Source organism: Lupinus angustifolius, chromosome LG05 (assembly GCF_001865875.1).
Source record: "Lupinus angustifolius cultivar Tanjil chromosome LG05, LupAngTanjil_v1.0, whole genome shotgun sequence".
In the NCBI taxonomy this organism is placed as follows: domain Eukaryota; kingdom Viridiplantae; phylum Streptophyta; class Magnoliopsida; order Fabales; family Fabaceae; genus Lupinus; species Lupinus angustifolius.
Window position 1 is genome coordinate 18,320,525 of NC_032013.1, and position 10,309 is coordinate 18,330,833.

Sequence of the window (10,309 nt, forward strand, 5' to 3'; positions counted from 1 at the left end):
AAAAAAAATAATGGATTAATTAAAATTGAGATGCGATAGAAAAATATAAACCATAAAAATAGCATCAAGAACTTCTTTAAAACATTAAAGGTCGTTGAATGATTATAACTCATACAACCTCAAGCCTTTTATTGACATATTTCTATTACTAATAATAGTACAATTCTCAACATTGACTTAAATTTGTTAGCCATTCAAATTATGAGTTAAAATTCTTATAATTGTATGACTTCCCATGAGCCATTTTGCAGGCATATTACAACATCATTAATATATTAACCATATCCTCTATTTATAAAGAAATTCAAGTTTAAAAAGTGAAGATTAAATAATTAAATATTAGTAATATCTTCATGCGTAGAGGTTTTGTCTAAAAATAATTAAATATTATAATATCTTAAAAAAAACTAGAAAATGGACTATAAATTAACCAAGCCATCAAAAATATCTGTACAAAGTCAATACACTATTAAATGGGAACCAAACAAAAGAGGTGTCAATCAAAGGTTTTTTGATATACAATTTTTGATACAACCATGAATATTCATTCATATTTATGTAATTAATCTATTTTGTAGTGTGTAACATCCTCTCTCAACATGTGTTGCTCATATGAATTGAACATTTAGTATTTAACCTATTTAAGGATCCAACGAGACTTTACACTAATAGATCAACACCTTATTGATGTTTAATATACAATACTCATTGAAATAATTTATTTAAATTTCAACTCTACATAAATATGCATTTTATATATTATTATTCAATTGTTTTTTCCTTTAACTATTCATCATCTCTTTTTATTATTCAAATTTAAAATTATTAATTAATAAACTAACATAAATATTATTAAAATGAAGTTAAGTCAATGATAACCTAATGCATATATTATAGTCTTAAAGATCTTTTACTTTTGTGTATAGCATTGACAATATGTGTCAAACTGCCCCTCAGCCTCTTGGCTTTATTGGATGAACATGACATCACCCATTTCATCATCCCAACATGTTTTTTTAGCTCACAAACTTTATTTGTGGGGTGTTGAAATCTTACCTTTACATTATCTCCATTTCACTTTTCAAAGGCAGTCTTATATTTTAAAAATTTCTACGTTTTATATTTTTTTAAAAAGTAACACAATTAAATGTTCTAGGTGAACTGTTACACTCAAAATGTATAAATATTATATTATTCTTATTTGGAAATAAATGCATGCACTACGATGTAAAAGTTTTATACAATGTTTATTTATTATTGTATTCATTTTCAATCATCATTATCTCTTCAAAAAAGAATTATAAATGAATGGTGGATGATATGTGCTGTATAAATCTTTATACTGACAATATATAGATATTACACTCTTTCTATATAGAAAATAAAATGTACACACCAAGTGTCAAAATGTTTTATACACTATCCGCTCATCATTCATAATTCATTTTCAATCATCATTAATTCTTGATGAATGATGAACACACTGTCTATAAACCATCTCACAATAAAGTATATAGAAATTACACTCTCTCAATATTGATTGTAACGAAACTCATTCATTTAACTTTTGGCTTCAAACCATCAATGTCATTCCTAGTAAAAACTATCTCTTATAAATTTTGTATTAGGATATTCATTTAATAAAACTACATCTTAATGGATTGAGTACATTGACCTCTTGGATTTCACTATGCCAAATATCGTAATAAATAGCGGTCATTCAACAACGCAATTTTGAACGACGCTGTTAAAAATGAGGCGGAAGAACATCAACAGTGCATAATAAAGCAGGCACTGTCAATTTGCGTAACTTCAACAGCGCATTCTTGACAATATGTTGTTGAACATCAGTAAGATTAGCGCCTTGAATGATTTACTTTTAACAGCGCATTTGATAGAAAGCAGTGTTGATGTGAATATATGCAACATCACATATTTAAGGGAGCGTCGTTGAAGATGACATAGTAATCGTTGTTAATAAAATACGTTGTTTATTTAAGACTATATGACAATGCTTTGTGGACGATGTGTTGTTGTATTGATCCACTATATGACAATGCTTTATGGACGAGGCGCCGTTGTATTGATGCATTATATGATAATGCTTTTTATGTGTTACGCTATGGTATATTATCAATACAACAGCGTTGTTAATGATGACCATATATTACTGTGGTCAAATAGAAAGCGCATGATAACGTTGTTATACATCTAAAATAAGTACTGTAGAATGTCAACTCTAGCGTAGTATTTATATTATTTAGGAATGAGTAGAACTCGACCCTACCCGCTCACTCGATACGACCAGAGACGAATCTATTCAGGGACAGGTGGGGGCAATTACCACCTTGATTTTTTTTATTTAAAAAGTAACATTTGTTTGCCCAACTTTTTTTAATATATTTATTTTATTTGAGTAGTTAAATTAAAACCTAATTTATTAATTTTGGACACCACATATAGCTGATTCAATCATTCACTAAGATGAACTTTTTTTAGTGAAAACAAAATGATTTATATTGAAAAAGGAAATAACTGAAATTTTTACAACTGATTCAATAATTGACGAGTTTAAGTATTTAAAAGTACGAAAAGTGACACGTTAAATAAATGTATACTTTTTAACATCTTTAGTTGTTAATTAATGTTATTTGGAATCGAGAGCAAATACTTGTTTGAGTCTCTCATGTTTTTCAACCTTATCAGTTTGGTCACTCAAAAATTGTAAAACCCAAAATAGTCTCCAAAATTCAAATGTTGGTCAAATTAGTTCATTTTATGGTCAAATTAGTCCATTTTAAGGTCATATTAGTATATTTTAGGGTCAATTAGTCTATATCAGGTGTTGTAAACACATGCTAAAAATGATTAATTTGATCCATATTTGAATTTTTTATGATCATTTTAGATTCTTAATCTTTTAAGGACTAAACTGGTAAAGTTAAAAAATATGATGGACTGAAATGACTATTTACTTTAGAATTAATATGTTGTTTTGAAACTTTGAAACAATTATATATATACTCTAAACTTTATGGCAAGATCCACCACTAGATACGACACAATCATAATCAGACTTGAATAGGGTCAGGTTCGGCTTCAAAGATTAGATGCGACCAATATTTAGGACCGGGTAGAAACTAAATATGAGTCATCCCGACCCATCTCATGGTCAGTCACTCATCATGTTTGTATGTGTTTCTATTCAAATGTGTATAGAGTAATGTCACCCTTTTTGGTTGAAAGTACAATTGATTTTATAATTTTTTCATCATATATACATGATTAATATATATATATATATATATATATATATATATATATATATTATTTTATATGTCAAATTACATATTCATAATAATAAATAATATTGAAATGACTTTACCAATATACATTATATTTAACCGGGTCTAGGATCAGGTTCTGGTTTAAAGGTTGACTCATACAATATTTAGGGTTGGGTTAGCTTCGGATCTAAGGTCGAGTCCGAGTTCAAAAAAATATGTGGTCAAAATTTAGGGTCAGGTAAGAACAAACCTTAACCCGTCCCAACCCGACCCATGCTCACCCCTAATGTGAATATCAAAGTTAGCTTAATTGCAGTATTTTAAATTGTGTTCGCGATTGCGGTTAGTACAATTGTAGTCATTGTGATTGCGACAATTGTGGTATGAATTAGTTTGTTTGTGAGTATAAAAATATTTTGAAATCGATGCGGTCTGATGCGATCCCATGCGGTCTGATACGATCGGATGTGGTTACGTTGTAACTTAATGCTGCCTAAACGCAATTCAATGTGGCCGATCTTTGTGATTCTATATCATACCATAATTATGGTATGATGTAATTTCGGTGATCACCATAAATGTAATATTATGGCCGCATCACGTGATGCGATCCATAATTTGAATTACTATTGAAATGTGTAACTCAATATATGGTACATTTCGTTATAAACTTGTAAGAATGAAAAACATTTAAAAATCATTCATTTTGTAGTGCAATTCACATATATGCCAGTAGATACAATTGAAGGGCTAATTAATTTATTATAATTACTAATACCCATTGCATGCATATAAGAATTGTTATTTTTTATCAATGGATTATGTTGGTATATTAGAACAAAAGAGCATAAGATGAGTAAATTGTTTAAAACCTTTCGAAAAACTGAAGTCTTTGGGTAGAGCTCACTTGTTTGTAGTGTTTTTAAAGTAAAAAGATGGAACAATGATCCTCTCCATTAATGGAGATGCAACTGCATGTTTTTGCATTTATTTTTAGTAGCAATAGTGTAATTTTATTATAATAAAACAGATAAATGTGTCATTGGAAATTGCATTTCCCTTTGTTTTTTTGAAGTACTTACCTCTCTATTAATGGAAAGGATCTTAACTCGTATGCCCTATTGAGATTAATTTAAAACTAAGTGAATTAGTTAGTGAACAAAATATCAAACTTTATGTTTTTGTATTTTCCAGTTAGTTTTTCTAGTTATGAAATATGCTATAAATAGTAATGTATCACTTTTGTTGAAATGCAATGAAAAGCATTAAGTATTATATACCAAAACTTCTATTACATACACACATATATTTTCTTCTTTTCTTACACTCACTCTCTGTCCTTTAATCACATTTCTCTTTCTTTCTTCCTATCAATTTGTTTTTTGCTTCAAGTAAAAGGAGCAGTGTTCATCAAGGCTCCAACAAACTGGTATCAAGAAATCTTGAGATATTACGAGGTGAGTGAAATCGCGGAAGAAGGCTATGAACAACTCCCTGCAAATCCCATTGAGACATAGACGATACTTCACAGAGAACAAAAAGAAGGACTACAAGATGATGTTCCTCCTTATCAATGTGTTGATGAAGTTCACTTTGAGAAGATTGTAGGAGCTGCAATTTCATAAGAAGCTTGGAGGATCTTGGAGAAATGCAGTGAAGGGGCTGAACAATTCAAGAAGATGAGGTTGCAGACCATGAGGCGCCAATATGAACTAATGCAGATGGAGAGCAATAAAAAATAGCTGAGTTCTTCAACAAGATTATCACCCACGCAAATTCTATGAAAGCTTATGGAGAAAGGTTCACACATCAAACAATTATGGAGAAAATCCTAAGGATTCTTAGTCCCAATTTTAATCATATTGTAGATGCTATTGAAGAATTCAAAATATTGGAAGAGTTGAAGGTTGAGGAGTTGCAGGGCTCCTTGAAAGTACATGAGCAGAGACTCAATGAAAGAGTCTTGGAAAAACCAACTGATAACCAAGCCCCGCTAAGACAAGTCTCAAGGAGAAATGGCTACAATGCTAGAGGAATAAGAAGAAAATCCAGGTATGGCCTTGGAAGACACTCACAGTCTCAAGGACAAGCAAGATCTGATCAAGATCCACTAGAGGCATCTAATAAAAGAAGTTACAATAACAATTGGAGGGGAGGTAAGAATAGATTTGACAAGAAAATGGTCAAATATTTTAAATGTAATTGAATTGGTCATTACTCTAATGAATGTACAACAACAACCATTCATAAAGAAGACCAATCAAAGAGTGATCATCATGCTCACATGGCCAAGGAAGATTATGAAGCAAATCTTGAGGAGCAACTAGTCATGCTGATGATGCAATCAACCAAGAAATGAGCAACAGTAAGGAGTGGTACATAGACTCAGGCTGCTCCAATCATATGACTTGTCATAGAGATTGGCTTGTTGATTTTGATGAAAAGAAGAAAAGCAAGGTAAGATTTGTAGACAATAGATCTATCTTGGCTAAACATACATGCAATATGGTGATAAGAATAATGGATAGAGGAAATGCATTGATAACAAAAGTGCTCTATGTTCCTGGAATAATGAGCAATCTAATTAGTGTTGGGAAGCTTCTAGAGAAAAGATTCTCAATCAACATAGTCAATGGAACTATAGATATATATGGTGTTGCTGATAAAAAGATCTTGAAGGTTCCTTTGGCACAAAACAGAACCTTTCAGGTAAGCCTAAACACTATAGAATATAAATGTGCATTAGCTACTACTCTAGATGATGAGTCTTGGCTATGGCACTTAAGACTAGGCCACCTGAATTTTAAAGATCTAAGCCTACTGAGATCAAATAATATGACCACAAGACTTCCCTCAATTGTGATTCCAAAAAAGATGTATGTAAATTGCCTAATTAGTAAACAAACAAGAACACCTTTCAACAACTACACTATATCTAAAGCTACTAATGTATTACATGTGTATATTCAGATGTGTGTGGATCTTTTGATGTTCAATCATTAGGAGGGAATAAATACTTTGTATCATTCATAGATTATCTAAGTAGAAAGATGTGGTTGTATTTAATCAAGACAAAGAATGAGGTGTTCACCATCTTTAAGAACTTCAAAGCATTAGTTGAAAAACATTAAGGGAAATCCATCAAAGTCTTGAGGACAAATGGCAGAGGAGAATTTACATCTGGAGAATTTGAAGCTCTCTACAAAGAGAGTGGAATAATACATGAGGTGACAACCCTCTACACTCCTCAACATCATTGAGTAGCAGAGATGAGAAACATGACCATATTGAATATGGTGAGAGGCATGCTTAGGAAGAATAATCTGCCACAGAACTTCTAGGGTGAAGCAGCCATGACTGTTGTCCACTACTCAATAGATGTCCAAAAAAAAGGCTTGAGTCTGTGATTCCATAAGAAAACTTGATATAGACTCCAGCCCTCAGTAAAGCACTTCAAGATTTTTGGCTCATTGTGCTATAGACATATCATTTACCAGAAGAGAAGAAAACTTGATGACAAGAGTGAAACAACGGTCCTGCTAGGCTATAGCTCCACTTGAGCTTACAAGCTATATGATCCTAGAACAAGACAAGTCTTTTTTAGTAGGGATGTCCAATTTGATGAATCCAACTCTTGGAGTGACTACATCCACAATTGTGAATGTTCCAAGACTGCAACTTGATTGGGATGAGACTGATTCAGAAAAGATTGTCAATCATGTTGGAGAAAATGTTGAGCCACAAAACAATGTTAGATCAACTAGAAACATAAACTTTCCATCCAGACTCAATGATTATGAGGTTTACTTTGATGATACAATCACTAAAGAAGGAGATTTGATTCAACATCTAGCCTTAATGGCTGATATTGAACCAATTGACATTGAAGAAGCTGTCTCTAGCAAGGTATGGATAACAACAATGAAAGAAGAATTGAAGAGCATAAAGAAGAATCATACTTGGGAAATGGTAGATCTACCTTAAGGCAAGAAACCTATTGCTATCAAGTGGGTTTTTAAGGTAAAAATAAGGCCTGATGGGTTACTTACTAAGTATAAGGCGAAGTTGATGGCCAAAGGCTTCATACAAAGAGAAGGGATAGACTATTCAGAGGTGTTTTCTGTTGTGGCCAGAATTGAGACAATAAGTCTTGTTGTAGCTCTTGCAAGCTTGAAAGGATGGAAGCTATGGCAACTAGATGTGAAGTCAACTTTCCTAAATGGGCCACTTGATGAAGAAGTGTTCATACTGCAGCCTCCTAGTTTCATATGCAAAGTAAGTGAGAAAAAGGTGCTAAGGTTGAATAAGGCCTTTTATGGATTGAAACAACCACCTAGGGCTTGGAATAAAAGAATTGACCCATTCCTCACAAAGGTTGGCTTCCAAAAATGCTCTGTATAACATGAGGTATATGTCAAGGTTCTGAATTCCAGTGACACATTATTTATATGTCACTAGAAGTTGCCCAACTAGCATTGAAGCAATCAAACAAAGTCTAAAGGAGGAATTTGAGATGAAAAATTTGAGAATCCTATCCTACTTCTTAGGAGTAGAATTATCATACTCTACAAGATGAATCCTAATGTACCTAAAGAAATACACATTAGAAGTGCTAAAGAGGTTCAACATGAGTGGCTACAACTCAGTAGAAACTCTAGCTGAGCCAAACCTCAAACTTACAAAGGGTGAAGATGAAGTTATAGTGGATGCAGCCATGCATATACAGATTGTGGATAACCTAAGATATATCTGTCATAATAGATAAAAAATTGCATAGTGTGGGCTTAATCAATACATTTATGAGTAATCCAAGGCAATTACACCTACTAGCAGCTAAGAGGATCATGAGGTACCTCAAAGGAATACTTGGATATTGAATCATATTCCCAACCTATCAAGACACCAATGACAGTAAACCAAGGCTTATGGCTTTTTCAGATTCAGATTGATGTGGTGACTTGGTTGATAGAAAGAGTACAATGGAACAAATATTTCCACTCTCTAGATTTCCTATATCTTGGAACTCAAAGAAGCAAACAATGGTGGCATTGTCCACTTGTGAGGCTGAATATATAGCAGCCTGGTCAGCTGCTTGTCAAGAAGCTTGGTTATCTTCCTTACTTGGTGAATTGAAGGTAGTTTTTGAGAAGAATGTTGAACTGATTGTACACATCAAGTAAACACATAAACACCAAGTATCACTTCCCCAGAGACCAAGTTAGCAAAAAAGCATTCAACTAAGACATTGCAAAATAGAAGATTAATTGGCTGATATAATGATCAAGTCTTTAAGAGGATAAAAGTTCAAAGGCTAAGGGAATCTTTAAATGTATTTTCCTTGTAATGAGTTTTGAATTAAGGGAGAATGTTTAGATTAATTCAAAACTAAGTGAATTAGTTAGTGAGCAAAATAACAAACTTTATGTTGTATTTTTCAGTTAGTTTTTCTAGTTGAGAAATATGATATAAATAGTAATGTATCACTTTAGTTGAAATGCAATGAAAAGCACCAAGTATTATACAACAAAACTTCTCTCACATATTACACATATATTTTGTTCTTCTCTTACACTCACTCTCTGCCCCTTAATTACATTTTTCTTTTTTTCTTCCTATCAATTCATTTTTTGCTACAAGTAAAAGGAGTAGTATTCATCAAGGCTCCAACATGCCCCATGGGTGACAAAGGCTTTTGTGAAGGAATGAGGAGCTACATCTTCATAACTTCCATAAGGCATGTTGTTATCGCTTGGCCACGCCGTGTTGGTTGGTTTAGTAAGTTCTTTTTGGACCAGAAAGTTGGCACAGACAGGTAGATAAATGATGTTGTAGTTTGTTTGAGTCATTGAGTAAGTCACTCTCTTTAAGACCTCTGCGACATTGACCTCAATCGTGCAAACATACTAGTAGTCGATTCATCCCAAAATAAAAAAAAGCTCAATTCTTATTGATACTCGTCTGTATAATTTAATCCTAGGAATGACTCGGATGCTAGTTTGCTTGCACAACCGAGGGCGATGCCATGAACTTCTTAAAGAAGGTGATTTAGCTCGCGAATATGAGTTAATTAGTAGCTAGATCCCATGTTGTCTTATTAATCTAGTATTTATGGAAGGGTCCCTTTGTTTGAAAAAAGTGTATTATGCAAAAGTGATTTTTTGATAAGCTTCTTAAAAGAGTTGAATTTGAATTTTTATAGACCAACTAAACAAATGTGCATATGTTTAGAAGTAAATTTTTTAATCAAAGTAATCAATTTTTAGATAGTGGACCTGGACTCGATAATAAGGTTCTGCAGTTTTAAATCCTAGAATTAGTCTCTCTCGTAGTAGGGTAATACTACGTATATATACTCTATGTAGAATGCATTGTGCCGAACTAACGGTCCTAAAATTATGTTTGTGAAAATGTAACTGTTTACTGACACAAGATTTGTTGTAGCATGTGAATTTTGAGATGGGATCCTATTATGCTTCAAGAAATACTACTGGCCATTATGCCTTAAGAAATACTAATGGCCAACACTTATTCAGTGGCAACTTGAATGAAAATACCACAACAATCAATGTAAGATCTTGTTCTTCTTTATCTGAAGAACAAGATATGTTAGTAGATTCATTTGGAAAGCTGCACACTTACTTGAGAATATTGTTAAGAGAGCAGTGCAATTGAAGTGTTTTGTATGTTTCTGTTTCATTTCAGGTCAATTGTGTTGTAATGCATGGGTTCAATGATGACTAAATATGTGACTTTATTGAGTTGACACGTGATAAGCCAATTAGTATTCGGTTTATAGAGTTCATGCCTTTTGATGGAAATGTTTGGAACATCAAGAAACTTGTACCTTACTCGGAAATGATGCATATAGTGGTAAGTTAGAATTCTAACATGAAAGACAACTTAAAGTTTTTATTTTCGCTTATGGTAGATACTCGTATCTATATCGGTGCTTCATAGACCATTGTTACTATTGAATATTGTCTAAAAGAAAAAGATGATGAAAAGACTTTCTTGAGCCAAGC